At 31.4% G+C, this 18,438-nt stretch overlaps 1 protein-coding gene across 2 annotated transcripts in view; it reads right to left on the reverse strand.

Annotated features, from left to right (window-relative positions):
• The window catches only part of LOC125614152 (dystrophin-like), a 753,869-nt gene that overhangs the window by 434,191 nt on the left and 301,240 nt on the right, over nucleotides 1-18,438 (reverse strand). Inside the window, exon 1 of one of the 2 annotated variants that reach the window (XR_007344795.1) lies at nucleotides 945-1,226. The exons of the other annotated variant lie outside the window; for it this stretch is intronic. The gene's annotated coding sequence lies outside the window, so the exon portion shown is untranslated. Of the gene's footprint in view, nucleotides 1-944; nucleotides 1,227-18,438 lie in introns of those variants that run through there. 2 annotated transcript variants of the gene reach the window in all.

Here is an 18,438-nt window from a genome sequence, read left to right on the forward strand (position 1 = left end):
TATTTTTGGAGCCAAATTCAGTCCATGCTCATGCCCCATTTGTTTTATAGTATTTATAAGTATAATCTACTGATTGAAAGAAATATTGCAATAGAGAAAAGGGGTTGTAAAAACTGTACGCAGGCAAGAAAGAATTAAAGCAAAACTCATTAAGGTTCCAAATAAATAAATAAATAAATAAAGTGCTCCAATTTTAAATAATTTATCATTTTCCATTAACAGCTTTCAAAGCACTATTCAAAACTAGCTGATACAGAGAAATTAAGAGCAGTAATCAAGCGAGAAATGATAGACCAGCTGGGTCGACATCAACTTGGCAAAACGTGAATACAGTTAAATAGCTGAAACAGATGCTAGAGTTGTTGAAAAACCCTGCAGGAGATATTGATATATTTTCTTCATATAATGCAGAATGACTGAATAAATGTCAAAAGCTGGAACTTGATGAGGAGAAATGACTGACAGCCAAACTCCTTATAAAATAGAAACCAAGTGTAACAATTTTCAACCTATCCAAACATTGTATACATTCTCATTTCTCTCAGTGTCTCAATATGCCAATACATCAATCAGTTCTTACAAGTAAATTGAATATAACTGAGCTGGGGTAGATTTCCTCATAGATTCTACCCCCCCCACACACCCCCGTCATCATCTACCTGGAGAAACCTAGACTCTTGAGAAATACTTTATTTTAAAATCTCTAACACTGATTTCTATCCCAGAAGTGTTTCCCTGAGGTTGGAGGCAAGCACACCCCCCAAAAAATCTAACGCAGCACAAGGTAATTTTAAAATCCATTCTGTAAAAGCAACACTGTTTGCAGAGTTTGAAGAGCTCGGCAACAAACCCCAGCTACCAACAGCTGCTTGTTCAAACATATGCTTTGTCATGGTCAGCTTCTAATTGTATTCATAATGATGTAATAGCTTTAATAATCCTACCTTCCATGCCAGCTGTTTTTCCTGTCACTCCATCATGCCAATAAGTTGGCTGCTGTAACAAATCAAGATAGTGCAAAACAGCATCATTCTCCTGATTCTGTCATCTTCCTGAAAGCATTCTATTACTGCCGACTGCTGGGAACCAGAAAGTCTATTTGAATTCCAACAGCTCCCCTTTCGCATGATTCAAGTTAGGTTAGGTGGGCATGCCTAACATGATTCTCTCAGTCATTTATTATGCAGCTGCTACAACGTCGGTGTGGTAACCACTCTGACTATCTGATACGTCAGTTGAACAAAACCTACACCTCGCAGCAAACACATGAGCCAGAGCAGCGTTCTGCATTTAATGAGCATTCTTCCTGCCTAAAAACAGTGGATCTGCAAATCTCTTTCAGCATCTACTCGCTTCTCTGTACAGATGCAAAGCCTTTGGATTAGATTCTTTTCCTAACTATTCTAAGGGTAGAGTTCCTTGCCACGCATCGTATTATTCACAGTAAAATTGTGGCTGATTTTAACTTATTTTTCCAGTCCTTTAAGGGCAAAACTCTCTCTTCTGATTTTACTTTTGAAATCAGGACGCTGAGCGCTCAGCTCCACATCTCTGTTTTATTATAAAATATAGCATGCATTTCTCAAATGGAATTTGTCTCTTGTGATTCTATGGGAATTTTTCAAATTAAAGAAATTTTCAAGAACATATTATCTATTTTTTCAATTGGAGACATTTAAATTCTGCCACTCCATGTGTTTTTCTCAAGGGTGGACTTTTTACTTGATGTTTTGACTTAAGAAGAGTGTTCTTTTCACAAAGTAAGAAAATGGATAAGCTCAATCTCTTACACAATTGTCTACCAGATGAATAAATGTTGTTTCAGGAGAATGAATATTGTATTTACATAATACTGTTAATGAATCAGTATTGTCAAAAAAGAAATTATAATCGCCATCACTATTAATTTTATCTAAAGCTTCTAAGCATGTCTCTCCTTTGTAGAACTAATATTTATGGTCAAAATTATATTACAGGAAAGTTTAAGTGTTTTATGGGAAAATACTTTGCAGGGAGAAGTGATCAAAATCTTAACGATCTATCAGATGTTCAATTTGGCAGGGGAGCTATCCTCCATCATCACAAAAAAAGCAAACAGCTTGTTAAGTAGCTACATTATGAAACTATAAAGAATATTTCATTTAGCATATGTGAGATATGCCAATGAGTATTCTGAAATACTGTTTCTCTAAGGACTGTGTATTTCTGTGTGCACACATATATTTTAGTTATTCTAATGTCGTTTAACTTTTTTTTTTTGTTTTTTGTAGATGGACAGCATGCCTTTATTTTATTTGCTTATTTTTATGTGGTACTAGGGATCAAACCCAGTGCCTCATATTTGCTAGGCAAGTTGTCTACCATGGAGCTACAGCCCCAGCCAGCCCCCATTTAACTTTTAAGTAATACACAAATATTTCCTATGTATAATAACATAAACAATAATTAGTAACAGATTATTATGTTTTATTTAAAAATGATTTGAATAAACCAGAAATACAATTGGAGTCCATTTGAATCCACCAAATTTACTTTAAAATATTATACATGTCATTTCACAAAACAATTCTGAAAACACTGGTTTGTCAATTACTATTATTTCTCTAATAAAAAGTCACTTTTGTGGTTAGCATATCTTTCCTAGAGATTGAAAATGGCATGAACAAATACTACATGGAATTTTCTACTCTTGGTCTCTGCTTACCTCTCCGCTCCAACTTTAACTTTTGCCTCTCTTTCCCTTCACACTTTGCTCCAGCCCCCCAAAATGTTTTGTTATTCAAAAATAATGTGGGGCTGGGGATGTGGCTCAAGCGGTAATGTGCTTGCCTGGCATGCACGGGGCGCTGGGTTCAATCCTCAGCACCACATAAAATAAAATAAAAAATAAAGATGTTGTGTCCACCAAAAACTGGAAAATAAATATTAAAAAATTCTCTCTCTCTTTTTTCTTTCTCTCTCTCTCTTAAAAAAATAATGTGTACCTTCCTCTCTCAGAGATATTAAATACTGTTTCACCTATCCCTAGCATGCCACCACCTTTAAACTTTAATTTTAATAAATTGTATATATTTAAGATGTACAGCATGACAACTTTAATACACACATAGTTCAATGATTCCAATAATATGGCTAATTAATATACTTAACTCCTCATTTGGTTACCTTATATTTGTGTTTGCTTATAATGATTAATATCTATTTTATCTGCAAATTTCAAACACAGTTTTAACTTTAGTTCTTATCCTGCACATTAGATATTGAGAATTTATCTGCCCACATGACTACAATTGTGTTCCCTTTATTCCTATTCTACCCCTGCACGAGTTAGCATCATTCTACTCCCTGTTTCTGTGAATGTGACTATAAGTGAGACATCAAGTAGTATTTTTCTGTGTCTGGATTACTTCATTATACACACACACACACAGAGACACACACACGAAGAAATTGTGATTTTTATTGATTCATCCATCAATATACACTTAGATTTTTCTTTATCTTGGCTATTGTAAATAATGCTACAAGAATATGAGAAAATCAATACCTCATTGAGAACTGATTTCACTTCCTTTGGATATATACCTAGAAGAGGGCTTGCTGGATCCTATAATTGTCGTATTTAGAATTATTTAAGAGCCTTCATACTATTTTCTGTAATAGCTGCAGTGCCTGTTTATATCCATACCAATGGTGAACAAGGTTTCTGTTTTCTCCTCATACTTACCAATACTTATCTTTTGTATTTTGATTTCTTTGTTCAGTGCTGAAGATTGAATTCAAGGCCTCACCCATGCTCTACCACTGACCTACATCCCCAGTCTTTGTCTTTTGATATCAGCTACGCTAATAGGTATGAGGTGATATCTCACTGTGGTTTTTGTCTTATATGAGGTTGTTAGCCATTTGTATATCTTCTTTGGAAAAATGTCTACTCAAGAGCTTTGCCCATTTTTTAGTCTGATTATTTATCTTTATATCATTATAATTATGCATAGCATTTGGGTTCACTTTGACAAAATCACACATGCAAGGAATTTTATTTCAATGCCCATTCCTTGTCTCTTTTTGATTATTTGATTTTGCTTTGAGTAGTTTTTGTTTGTTCTTGAGTTCTTTCAGGTCCTTATATATTTTGGATGTTAATATTATGTCAGACATGGTTTTCAAATATTTTCATCCAGTTGTAGTTGCCTTTTAATTTGTTTCACTTGCTATGCAGAAATATTTTATATTGATTTAGTCCCACTTGTTTATTTTTGGTTTTGTTGCCTGTCCTTTTGGTGTCATGTCCAAAAAACAAATCATTTCCAAGATCAAAGTCAAGAAGCTTTCCTCTATGTTTTCTTATAGAGTTTTATAGTTTCAGGTATTACATTCAAGCCTTTAATCTATTTTAGTTAATTTTTGTGTATAAATTTCATTTTTTTTGTGGTGTTGTCCATTGAACCCAGGGCCTTGTGTATATGAGGCAAGCACTCAACTAACTGAGCTATATCCCCAGCCCAAGTTCACTCTATTTTAATGTGGCTATGCCTATTTCCAAACACCACTTATTGAAAATAAAGACAAGGAAAGTTTCTTCATTGTGTACTGTTGGGGCTCTTATTGAAAATAATTTGACCATATAAGTATGGATTTATTTATGAGATCTTAGTTCTATTGTACTGGCCTATATGTCTGTTTTCATTCTAGTAACATACTGTTTGGATTACTAAAACCTTGCCATATGATTTGAAATCAGGACGTGTGGTATCTGAACTTATTCAAGATTGTTTACTTGATTTGGGTCTTTTGAGGTTCCATGTGCATTTTAAAAATGCTTTTGCTTTTCAGTGAAAAAAATTGTCATTGATATGTTGATAGGGATTGTGTTAAATATGTAGAGTTGTTAAAATATTATGAATATTGAATCAATCCATGAACATGGAATATCTTTCAATTTGAAACTTTTTCAATTTCTTTCACTATTGTTCTGTAGTTTTCACTGTGTAGATATTTGACCTTTTTGATTAAATATATTTCTAAGTATTTTATTCCTTTTGATGCTGTTTTAAACAGGATTTTTAAAATGTTCTTTTCTGATAAGTCATTTTGGGTGTAAAGAAAAACTACTTGTTTTGAGTGTTGATTTTATTTCTTGCAACTTTACTTAATTTATGTTTTCACAATTATTTTATGTAATTTTTTATGGACTTTTACACATAGGGTCATGTCATCTACAATTGGAGGTAATTCCATTTATTCTTTTTAAGTTTGGATACATTTTATTTCATTCTTTCACCTAATTTCTCTGACTAGGACATGAACTTGAATAGAAAAGTGTGAAGATTGAGAATCTTTATCTTGGACCAGACCTTACAAGAAAAGCTTTCAGTTATTCACCAGTGATTATGATCTTAGCTGTGGGCTTTCCATAAATAGTCTGTAAAGGTAAACTTCTACTTTTTTTAAAATCATTAATGGATATTGAAGTTTGTCAAATGCTATTTTTGTATTTTTATGGTTTATCATAAGTTTATCTTTCATTCTGCTAATGTTCCATATCCCGTTATTGATTTGTATATGCTGGACCAATCTTGGCTCTCAGGGATAAATCCTACTTGGTTAGAATGTATAATCTTTTTGATGAGCTACTGGATTTAGTATTTTGTTGAACTAGTATTTTATTTAGGACTTTTGCATCTATGCTTATAAGAGATATTCACTTGTAGCTTCCTTTCCTTGTGGTGTCTTTGGAAAAAAATGAGTTTGGAAGTGTTCCCTTGTCTATTTTCTGGAAGAATTTAGAAAAGATTGGTATTAATTCTTTGAATGTTTGGTAAAATTTACCTGTGAAGTGATTTGCTCCTGAGTTTTTCTTTGTCTAGAGGTTTTTGATTACTGTCTCAATCTCTTTGTCATAGGTCTGTTCAGGTTTTCTATTTCTTCTTGATTCTGTCTTGGCAAGTTGTATATCTACAGTACTTTATTAATTTCTAGGTTATCCAATTTTTTTGGCATATTATATAGTTGTCCATAATAGTCCTTTATGATCCTTTTTTATTTCTGTAACATTTTTTATTTTGTAACATTTCCTCTTTCATTTCTTGTTCTATTTATTTCAGTCTTCTTTTTCTCCCCTCTAGTATAGCTAAGGGTTTGTTGATATTTAACTTTTCAAAAAAACACATCTTAGTTTTATTGATTCTTTTTACTATTTTCTATTCTGTTTATTTCTGCTCTAATCCTTATTTTTTCCATACTTCTAGTGTTAAAATTATTTTTTCTTCTTCCAGAATTTTGAGGTATAAATTTAAGTTGTTTGAGATGCTTCTTCTTTTTATTATAAGTGTTTATGACTATATCAATACTGCTTTTTTGAACTTCATAAATTTGGTAATTTTTATTTCTGTTAGTCCCAAATATTTTAAATTCCTCTTTGATTCAAGGTTTGTTCAAGAGTTTGTTGCTAATTTCCATGTGCTATTCAATTTTTATTCTCTTTTTGTTAATTGCTAGTTTCATTACATTGTGGTCAGAAAAGACACTTGGTATGATTTTTACGTTCTTAAATGTATTAATATTTGATTTGTTGCCTCTTTTGTGATCTACTGCAGAATGTTCTATATGTGGTTTAAAAGAATTTGTAGTCTCCTACTGTTGATTAAAGGTTCTGTATGTCGGTTTCATTTGCTCTGCAGTGTTGTTCAAATGTACTGTTTCTTTATTAGTTTTAAAGTCATTTTAGCCACTACATATTATTGGATTGGAAGCTTAATACATTTAAAATATTTGATTGGGAAAGCTTTATTATTTTCAATTTAACTTTTTTATTTGTCTTGTGTTTCTTTTGTCCCTCACTTTGAATATTGCTCTCAGTCCATATTATGTTGTCCTTGTTATTGTTGTGTATTGACAGGCTTAGATTCTTTTTGTTTTTCTTTTGGATAACTTACATAAATATTTTCTTTGTGGTTACTATAGAGTTTACTTATCACATAGTTACAATCACTTTTTAAAGTTGATAACTTTATTACCATATATGAATTCTGAACTTTTACCTTTTTTGCACCCTGCAAAAGACCACTAATACTATATATTATTCACATCGGAGTTTAAGTCTGTTTGTTTATCTGTTAATGTAACATAGCAATTTGAATATTTTGTCTTTTATACTACAATTTGCAATAATATTGTATTTGTGATTTATGTTTACTTTTACCAATAACTTTCACACTTTCTAATATCCTAGTGTTACTATTTTGTTCTTTCATTTTAAAATTAATAACTCCTTTTAATATTTCTTGTAAAACAGGTATAGTGATGAGAAATTCCCTTAAATTTTCTCTAAGAAATTTTTTATCTTCCTTCATTTTTAATGAACATGATTGTTGGACACAGCATTCTTAGTTGGCAAGTTCTTTATTTTTCTTTCAGCACTTTGAGCATATCATTCCACTATCTTCTGCCCTGAAGTTCCCCCTCACTTTGATTTCCAACATTCCATCAAATCTTGAAGAACACGATTTGCAGGGTGATTCATTTTTTCCCCCGGATGAAATAATATTCTCCTGCTATGCAATTTCATAGCACATTGTATTTCTCTTATCTTTGTAAAAATGACAACTACTTATACATCACAGGCTGAAAGATCCTGTTGTAAAGTTGTACACACATACACAACACACAGAAATGTACATGCATACATATATGTGTTTATGTGTGTTTGTGTCTATTCTAACTACCCACTGATAAATAGTATGTAGATTTCATTCAAAGCTCAGAATAAATCTATAAGGAGCATTTGTTATTACATTTCTTTTGCAAATGTGAAAACTGGCAAGAGTTACATAACTGCATGATTTTAACTGTATTTCTGTATATTTTTAGTTCTTGAGATCTTTGTCTTGTCTTAAAATATACTAATGCCCTGTATAGTACTTGAAAAACTGTATCCTATTAATTTACTCATCCTGTAGGACTTGCTTTATGCTATGTACTGTACTAAGCACTTGTGATTAAAACAGACAAATCCTATTTTCATGGAGCTTATGGGCTAGAGCAAGAGTTCTAAACTCAGGTCCAATAGCCGTGGATAGAATTCAAATGTCTGTTAACTGGGACAAGAAAAATTTTATTTTAATTGAAATAATTAAATAGTCTTAACCAAGATGTAGTGTTATTTTCACTTATATTTGTGGCTATAAATTATAGTACTGTTAGAAGTACATGTGACCTTATTGATAACAAAATAATAAACATTTAATATCATTTTATAGATCTTTTTTATCTAAAATATCTCTACCTTTATTTCTACTTTGACATTATGGTCTGACTAAGCCCACAACTTTATCTTGCTATTTAATGTGTTGATGATGAATATATTATTATACCATAACTTTTAAATATTCAGAAAACTACTTTTCAATATGATGGGTTTCTGCTGTAATCCTAAATCCTTTTTTTTTTTCTTTGCATACTTCAGTATATTCAGATAAGCTTCACCAAATGTCAAAGTCTCTATGGTGTTAGGACCTTAAGTTTTACCAGGTATCAAAGAGGTCCATGTTTAGAATCCATGTCTTAGAGAATGGGAGAAAATAGTACATTTCTTAATAGCACTATTTTTATAGTTACACAATCTGGGTTCAAATTTCAAATACATAGTTTATAATTGATGTGCTCTGTGACAAGTTACTTAACTTTGGTTTATTATTCAATAAAACATGAATAATGATTGCTGTTTTGCATTCTTGCTATTAGAATACAATAAGAGAATGATTATGAAATATTTATTCCAAAAACTCACATCTATTAAACTTTTACTATTATCTTTGTGACAGATCTAATTACTAAATGATTATGGCAAATAAAATTGTAAAAAAAAATAACAAAGAGTTTTAGAACTGAAACACTCATACAGTATTGATGAAAAAATACAATGGTAAAACTACTCTGACAAACATTTTGTCAGTGTCTTAAAAAGTTATGTATGTATGTATGTAAATATTCATAGCACCTGTATTTGCAGTAGTTCCGAACTATAAACAATTAATATTTATCATTATCTGAATGAATAATCATGACATATTTACATAATAAAATAATACTTTGTCATGAAAAGGACTGAATTAATGATATGTGAGTGTGTGTATCCATCCACATGAAGAAACCACAAAGGAAGTATGCTAATTGTAAGAAGCCCAGCAAGAAGAGTACATAATGTATGATTTTTACTGAAACAAAACTCTAGAAGAAGCAAATTAATCTGTAGTGGAGATAAGCAGATTAATGATTGGTTAGGAAAAGTGGGATGAGGTTCAGGGAGGAGTGGTTACAGATAGGATTAAGAAACTTCCTGAAAAAAAAAAAAAAAAAAAAGAAACTTCCTGGATGATGAATATATTCACTACCTTCGTTTTGATGGTTTCATAGAAACACACAAACATATCGAGATGAATCAAGTTGTATATTTTTAATGGGTACAGTTTACTGTATGGTATTTATGCCTCAATAACACTGTTTGAAACTTCTTTTTACTGTATTTTAGGACATTCATATTAAGAATTAATATATGACATTCTATCACTTCCTTAAAAGTTAGTCTACTAAACTTCCTATATAAAGAATATACACTCCAAGTAATTATCTTTTTTGCATATAATAATCCTAAACATAGCAAGAAAATAATTTCCTCATCATCTCCTATTTATAGCTCTTCATTGCATCATTGAACAATGTGGCAACTAATCATTGTCCAAACATAGTAAAAATTTACCCTATTTAACATACATAATTTTCTTTATTGTGAGCATATAAACTAGTAAAATTAACAAACTATTAGGCTGGTTACAGAATGAGTACTTGAATAAAATCTAAGGCACTGATCAATACTAGCTTATTGATATATAATTCTATGCTACAGAAAACCTTGGAATAAGCTTCCTGATTAAATATTCAAGGAATTGATTTTATAAATTATTTTCATTTCACAGAAAAAAATGCAATAGCAAACTCAATGAGTATTTGGAGAGGAAGAAGATGACTGAGGAAAATCCAATTGAGTCTATGTGACATTTGAGACTGAAAACAGTAAAATGCATTTCCAAGAAAAATATTTTTCATATACCATGTTAAATGTGTCAACAAGATGAAAAAGCCAAATTGCTAAATTTAAAAATTAGTACCAATATAAAATTGCAGTTGAATCAAAGAAAATAGAAAAACCTTTGTTTTGTCATATGATTCTAATACTGTACCCCATTCTCCAGTCTAAATCAGCCAAAGGATATTTATAACACACACACACACACACACACACACAAATTAGATCATGCTACTGTCTCAAATCTTTTCAGAGATCTCTCATCACCCTTAAAGTCCTTACTATACTCTGTAAGACCCTATGTTTTATGTCCCTCATAATTCCTTTTCCCGTATTCCCCCATACTGCAGGTCCTATATGCCTTTCCTTACTTCACTCCAATCACAATGACAGGCTTTATTTATCTAAAAACATGCCAACTTTATTCCCACTGGGATATTTTCATTAATTGCTCCTTCTTACCAAGAACATCCTTCTACAGATATTACAAGGCTCATTCCTCTCATCCTGTTCTCTGCACAAATGTCACTGCCTCAGAAAGCTCTTTCTGTACTTCTCTCTTTAAACTAACACTACCTTGACCTTGATCATTTTCTGTGTCTCTGTCATGCTTCACTTTTCTTTATAGCACTTGTCATCACCTGGTAGCAAATGATTGATTGGTTGACCAAATAATTTTTCCTTTCAATAGACTACAATCTCCTCAATAGGAGTTCCTTTGTATGCCTATATCTGTGGTCCATTAAAAAATGGCACAGAGTTGTTATATATACACATATGTATATAGATACATATACATATACAAAATTCATCATAGGATATCTAGCATTCTAGATGATTTCCCACACTTTAAGTAGCACAGTGCCTAAGTACACTGATTGTCTGGAAGGGATGACAGGAAATGAAGTCGTACATTTGAGCAACATATGTGTATATATACATGTAGATATGTTAAACAATTTAATGGACAAAATAATTAATGTCTATGTCAGTACTATTATTTGATTCTCAATAGGTTCCTTTAGAAATTTGTCTATATGCTCATATAGGCTTTTCTCAAAACATACAGGAATATATATTTTGGAAAAAAGATAAGTTGTTATAAAAATAGAAGTTTTTAAATGATCATTATTTAAGAAAACATTACAAACAGAACTTAATATGCTAAGTTTATTAGGTGTATGGCCACAACAATTTTTCATCACACTGGCTATTACAATGGGATTAAAAACAAATATATGACATTATGAATTGTCTATTCATTAATTCAAACATTTATTAAGTATATTATGCTAAAGACTTTTCTTGGTTCTGTGAATACTACTGTTCATCAGAGAGATCTTTATGTTATGGAAAAGACAGATAACTGGATAAATAAAAGTGTGATAAAAACTAAAGGCATCAAGATAGTATTTTAAAAGCACATAAATAAGTGATTAAACTTATCATAAGCATTCTGAAAAGTAGAACTGAATCACAAGTGATAATTGCATTAATTGAATGGGTTAAGGAATACAGGCCAAGATAATAAATCAGGAAATGATTAACAAATTGAGAAAATTTTTTCATGACTGAAGAATTGTGGATTATGGGCAAAGAAACATGATGAGCAAGATGGAAGTCTCAAGGGTATAGATTATGTGAGGCTTAAGTGTCAGTCACGATAAAGATCCTGGATTTTATTGAAAATACATTGGAAAGCCATTGAATTATATTTAGTATTGTGTTACATGATCAGATTTTTTTTTTACAAATATATAAACCTGAATGAACTGGTAATGGATTAGAACAGGATAGAGAAAATTTCTCTACATATAAAGGTCTGTTAAGAGCCAATTTCAGTATATCAGGAATTTGACTAGATTATTAGCAAAAATGATAGAAAGGAGTTGTAGATTACTGAGCTATTTAATCGGGAGAATTGACACTAATTAGAACTTGAGGAAGGTTCAGGGATATAAAGGAGAAATATTTACTCCCACATTTTTAACTTGAAGTAGTGAGTAATGGTGGCAGATTTTCTGGAAAATTCAGGTTGGAAAGAAGATGATGATTTGAGTTTTGTTTCTGTTGAGTGTGAAATTCTCAGGAGCTATTCAAGCAAAGACTTACAGGATAACACAGTTAGATATTAGAGTCTAGAGTTCAGAAGATATAAACATTTCAAATTTGACAGAATGTGACAGGAAATGAAGTCATACATTTGAGCAACATAGCCTAGAAATAGAGTAAGCCATGAGATGAGACAAGAGCCTTGGAAGTCACCCTGAGGAACTGTAACAATTAATGGTTGGATGGAAAAGAAAGAAGCTATCAGGATATTGGGAACTGGTGTCCAGAGAGCAAGAAAGAGAACAAATACAATGTGTCATTATGGAAGTTAAGGGAGTTTAACAAAAAAAGGAAATTTTCAACTGTGTCAAATATGGTTGGGAGATACAGTGAGAAGACAACTAAGAAGTATAATTTTAAGAACATGAGGACACAGTGAACTGAATGTGAACAGTTTCAAGCATGTGGTAAATTTAGGATGCAAGTTAGAGTAGGTTGAAGAATCAAACAATATGTGAATGTAGCTAAAGGAAGCTTTGCAGGCAAGAATTTTTTAATTTTAGAATTTAGTTTTCCTGAAAACATACAAAATTCATCATAGGATATCTAGCATTCTAGATGATTTTGCACACTTTAAATAGCACGGTGCCTAAGTACACTGATTGTCTGGAAGGGATGATCAGATGTAATTATTTTTTACCCAGTTTTAATATTCACATCCCCCTATATACCCTTTCTTTCACCCTCATTAGAACTGAAGTATACTGTCCTATTTATATGCATGTTTTATCTATTATTGAAATTAAAATGTCCAATATGATTGTTGATTTGTCTAGGTCCCCATTTAGTTGTTAATTTTATTTTACTCATTTTGAAAGTGCATTATTAGATATATCTAAATTTTTTATTTCTATATATTCATATTAATTAGGTCCATTTTATTGTTAAAATGTCTTTGTCTCTTATAATATTTATGGCTGAAAATCTCCCTTTGCTAATATTAATATAGTCACAACAATATTCTTTTGATTAGTTAGTATGCACCTTGCAACCTATCTTTCTCCTTATAATTAAAAGACATTTATTCTAAACAACATTGAGCTGTTTTTCCTCAATATGACCATTTTTGTCTTTTAGCCAGTTTTTAATATGTAGTCTACTATCCTGCTATGTTCTCTTCCCATTTTCCATTATTTCTCTATATTTTTGCTGTTGTTAATTATTTTTCACTTCCACATATACTAGTTATTAGTTTTAACAATATTATTTTAAATAATTTTACCATGAATATTATTGTTGCTTTAAACATTCACTTTCCATATTTAATTCTATTTTTGCATTTTTAGAGTTCATTTATTCTTACATGTTTATTTGCCATCCAGAATCACATTTTTCATGCTGTAGAATGTACTTTAGAGTTCATATGCCCATAGAAATACTGGAGATAAATTATTTCTGGGTTGTGGATGTGGCTCAAGCAGTAGCACACTCACCTGGCATGCGCAGGGTGCTGGGGTCGATCCTCGGCACCACGTAAAAATAAAGATGTTGTGTCCGCTGAAAACTAAAAAATAAATATTAAAAAAAAATTTCTCTCTCTCAAATAAATAAATAATTTCATCTTCTTGGATGACCAAATCCGTCTTTATTTCACCCTTCATTTCTTGAGAACTCTCTTTTGAATGATCACAGGATCACATGAAGTTGTAAGAAAGAATAAAAAAATATTTTTATACTTTCATTCAGTTTCCTACAATGGTAACATGTTATATAATTATAAAACAATATCATAAAGAGGAAACTGACAGCAAAACAATCTTATTCAGATTTTCAGTTTTATATGCATTCTAGTCACTTGTATATATGTATATGTTTATGTGTATTCTTCAAAGAAATTTCATAACATATGGATTTCATATGACTAACATCAAGAGTCATGATACAAAAGGTTTCCACCACAAGAATCTCTTGTGCTAGCCTTTCATGGTCACAGCCATCCTTCCACTCTCCACTTTTTTCCTATTGTCTTCTAAAGAAGCTAAAGAAGGAAAGCAACATAAATTCAAAGCAAAAAAAAAAAAAGGAAAAAAAGAGAAAGGCAGAAATAAATGATATTAATATCCCAAAAACCATAGAGAAAACTGATGCAACAAAAAATGAGTCTTCAAAAAAAAATCAATAAAACTGATAAACCTTTCATGGTAGAAAAAAAAGATTAAAAAAGAGGAGACAAATCATCAGCAATAGGAATAAAACAAGAATGCTCATAATAGTTCTTAAAATCCTTAAAAGAATAACAACTGAATACTCTGAGAAATATTACACTTATATATTCCACCACTTAAAAGAAATAGAATGATTCCTTGAGAACCAGAAGCTACCAAAATTCAACCAAGATGAACAAGGCAACATGAGGAACTTTGTGGACATTAAAGAAGTCAAAGACTAATTAAAACTCTGCAGAAAAAGTAATCTACAACTCAGATGATTTTATTGGGTAATTCTAGAAAATGTCTAAAGTATTAATCCAAATTTTATGCTCTCTAAGAAAATGAAAAGGAAGGAGAATTTCCCCAATTTTTTAATCATATCAACATTAACTTAATATCTCAAACTGGAAAAAGACAAAAAAAAAAAAAAGAATGAAAGAAAAAGAAGAACAAAAATAAATCTATAGGCTAATATCCCTCAAGATTATAAATAAAAAGATTCTTTTAAAAATTTTAGCAAATAGAATTCTGCAATACTTAAAAATTATTTATAATCCATTATCACTGAAATTGTTAATATTCACTAGATTTTTTTGTATTGATGATTAAACCCAGGAGTTCTTTACCACAGAGCTATATTTCCAGATATTTTTATTTATTTTTTTTTTATTTTGATACAGAATCTTGCTAAGTTTCTTAGGGCCTCACTATGTTTCTGAGGCTGGCCTCAATCTTGTGATCCTTGTGACTCAACCTCCCAAGTTACTGGAATCACTCAAAATTATTTTTATTTATTTTTTGGTACTGGGAAGTGAATCCAGAGGTACTCTACCACTGAGCTAAAAACCCAGCCCTTTCCATTGTTTAGAAAAAAAAATTTGAGACAGGGTCTTGCTAAGTTGCTAAAGTTGGCTTCAAACTTGCAATCCTCTTGCCTCAGTCTCTGGAGTCATTAGTATTAGAGGCATTACCACCATGCCTGGCTTCATGACAAGTCTTAAAGAGCACTCAGAGAGTTCTATATACTTGTTACTTCATTTCTCCTAATAATTATATTTTAGCTAAATACAATACAGTTCCAAATTCAGGAAATGAACATTAGCATAATGTATATGCATGCTTCTCTGTCATTTTATTCTATGATCAGATTTGTGTGCTTCCACTATAATCAAAATGTAAAACTCGGGCTGGGGCTGGGGCTGGGGCTGGTGCTCAGTGGTAGAGCTCTTGCCACGCACACATGAAGCCCTGATTCAATCCCTAGCACCACATAGAAAAAAAATTAAAAAATAAACAAAATAAAGATATTAAAAATGACACCATGTTAAAAAATGTAAAACTTTTCCATTATCACAAAAATTACCTAGACACTATCCCTTTAGAGAGAGGGGTAGCCACACATACTCCCCCTTTCCCACTTTCTCTTAATCCCTGGAAACCACTAAAGTGGTCATAATTTTGACATTCCCAGGATGTTTTATAAGTGAAATAATTGAGTATGTAACAGGATTGCCTTTTTTTTTCTTTCAGCATAATACCCTAGGATCCATCCAAGTTGTATTTATGAATACTTTGTTTCTTTTTGTTGATTACTAGTACTGCACAATATACAAATACCTTTTATTTAACCATTTACCTGCTATAGCACATTTTGGTTGATTTTATTTTTTTGGCTATTATAACTAAAGCTGCTATGGAAAACCATGTACTTTGTTTTGTGTAGGCACATGTTTTTGTTTCTCTGGGATAAACTCTCAAGAGTGCAACTGCTGGGTCATATGACATTTGCATATTTAATTTTTTGAAAAACTGCCAAATGTTTTCCAAAAAGGCTGCACCATTTTACATGCCCTCTAGAAATCTTTGAGAGATCTAATTTCTCTGAATTCCCTGCCAGCATTTGGCTCTGTCACTATTATTTTCTCCTTAAATGTATTTAGCTCTTTGGATATGTGTGTAGTGATATTTTGTTGAGGTCTTAATATGCATTTCCCTGATTGTGATGCTGAACATCTTTTCACATGTTTATTTACCATGATTATATCTATTCTAGTGAAATATTTCTTCACATCTATTGCCCATTTTAATTGGATTGTTTTTCCTCGACAATTTTTTAGAGTTTCTCATATATTCTAATTATGAGTCCTTTATCATATTGTGATTTGCTCATTTATTTTTGTGGAGCTTGGGACTAAACCCAGTGACTCACACATACAAGGCAAGTGCTCTACCATTGAGCACTATATCCCCAACTACATCCCCAACTGTGAACCCATTTTCTCCATGTCTATAATAATCTTCCTCATAAGAGTATCCTCATGGAATTGATTAGCTTTTTACAAAGTGTGATTTATCATTAAAATCTTTATGAAATCATGTTTTCAGTGATATGTCTAAGAACTCTTCAGTAAGCACTAGAGCCCAAAGCTTTTCTCCTATATTTTATGGAGTTTTTATAGCTTTATACTTTACATTTAAATATGTGATTTAATTTGAAGTAATTGTTTAATAAAGGACAAGATTACCACCACCACCACCATATGGATATCCATTTGCTCTAGCACCATTTGTTGAAAAATATATCTTTATCCCATTGAAATTATTTCACATATTTCCCCAAAATCAGTTGTCTCTACTTGTGTGCATTTTTTCTTAATGCATTATAGTTATACATACTATTGGGGTTCATTTTGACATATTCATACAAACATGGAATATAGTTTTTTCCACTTCAGTCCTCAGTACTTCCCCTTCTCCCCCTGTTCACCCTCCCCATTCTCCTTCCTCTACTCTAGTGATCTTCTATATTTAAAAAAAAATCATTCTATCTATGAAACAATACCACATAGGCTTTTTTTTAAGTGTTGGGGTTCAAAATCAGGGCCTCAGGCAAGCTAGACAAGTGCTCTACCACTGATTTATATCCCTATCCTGTATCACAGTCTTGCTTAATGTTACTGCATCATAAGCCTTCAAATCAGGTATTGTGGTTCATCACACTTTATTCTTCTCAATATTGTTTTCCAAATCACTGTAATTCATCTAAATTGTCAAATTTATATGTGGAGAATTTTCACAGCATTCCCTTATCATACTGTTGTTTTCAGGATCTAGACTTACATCTGATGTTGATAAATTTGTTTTTTTTAATATTATTTTTTAGTTGTAGATGGATACAATATCTTTATTTATTTTTATGTGGTGCTGAGGATCAAACCCAGTGCCTCACAAGTGCAAGGTGCTCTACCACTGAGCTACAGCCCCAGCCCCCCATTTTTTTTTAATTCTTTGTCAGCCTTGTTAGAGAGTTTTCAACATTATTGATTATTCATTTTTGAATTTTTATTTCATTAGTTTCTTTTAATTTTAATCTGTATTGGTTTCTGCTCTTATTTTTTATTTCCTTCCACTTATTTTGAGTGTATTGTTGCTAATTTCTTGATGTAGGACTTTAGATTTTGATTTGAGACTTTATCTCTTTTCTAATATATATTTTTGGTATCATAAGTTTCCCTTCAGCACGGCTTTAGCTGAACTTCACAAAATTTGTAATTTTGAATTTTTCACTCATTTCCATGTATCTTTAAAATTTATCTAGAGACTTCATATTCAACCCATGGAATATTTAAAAGTCCCTTGCTAGTTTCATAATGTTTGGGGATTTTCCTGTTATGTTTCTCTGGTTGATACCTTGCTTGACTATTTTTTCAGAGAAATATATCATATATGACTTAAACTTCTAAAATTTGCTTAATGTTTTCTTTATGGCTCAGGAGAGTTTATCTTGATATATATTCCATGGGAACATAAAAAAATATTATGTAATCTGTACCTGCTGAGTATTTGGTAAATATCAAATAGATCCTGTTGGTTAATGATGTTGTTAAGTTCTTTTGTATCCTTGATGATTTTCTGTCTAGTTGTTTTATCAGTTATAGAAAGAGGTTATTGCTATCTCCAACTATAATTGGGGATATTACTCCTAAGTCTATTAGCTTTTGGTTTACATATTTTGCAGCTGTTTTATTTGGTGTTACATATATAGGTTGGTGTTTCTTCTTGGAGTGCTAATATATTATCATCTGTCTC

The sequence above is a fragment of the Marmota marmota genome, unplaced genomic scaffold (assembly GCF_001458135.2).
Source record: "Marmota marmota marmota unplaced genomic scaffold, marMar, whole genome shotgun sequence".
Taxonomy (NCBI): domain Eukaryota; kingdom Metazoa; phylum Chordata; class Mammalia; order Rodentia; family Sciuridae; genus Marmota; species Marmota marmota.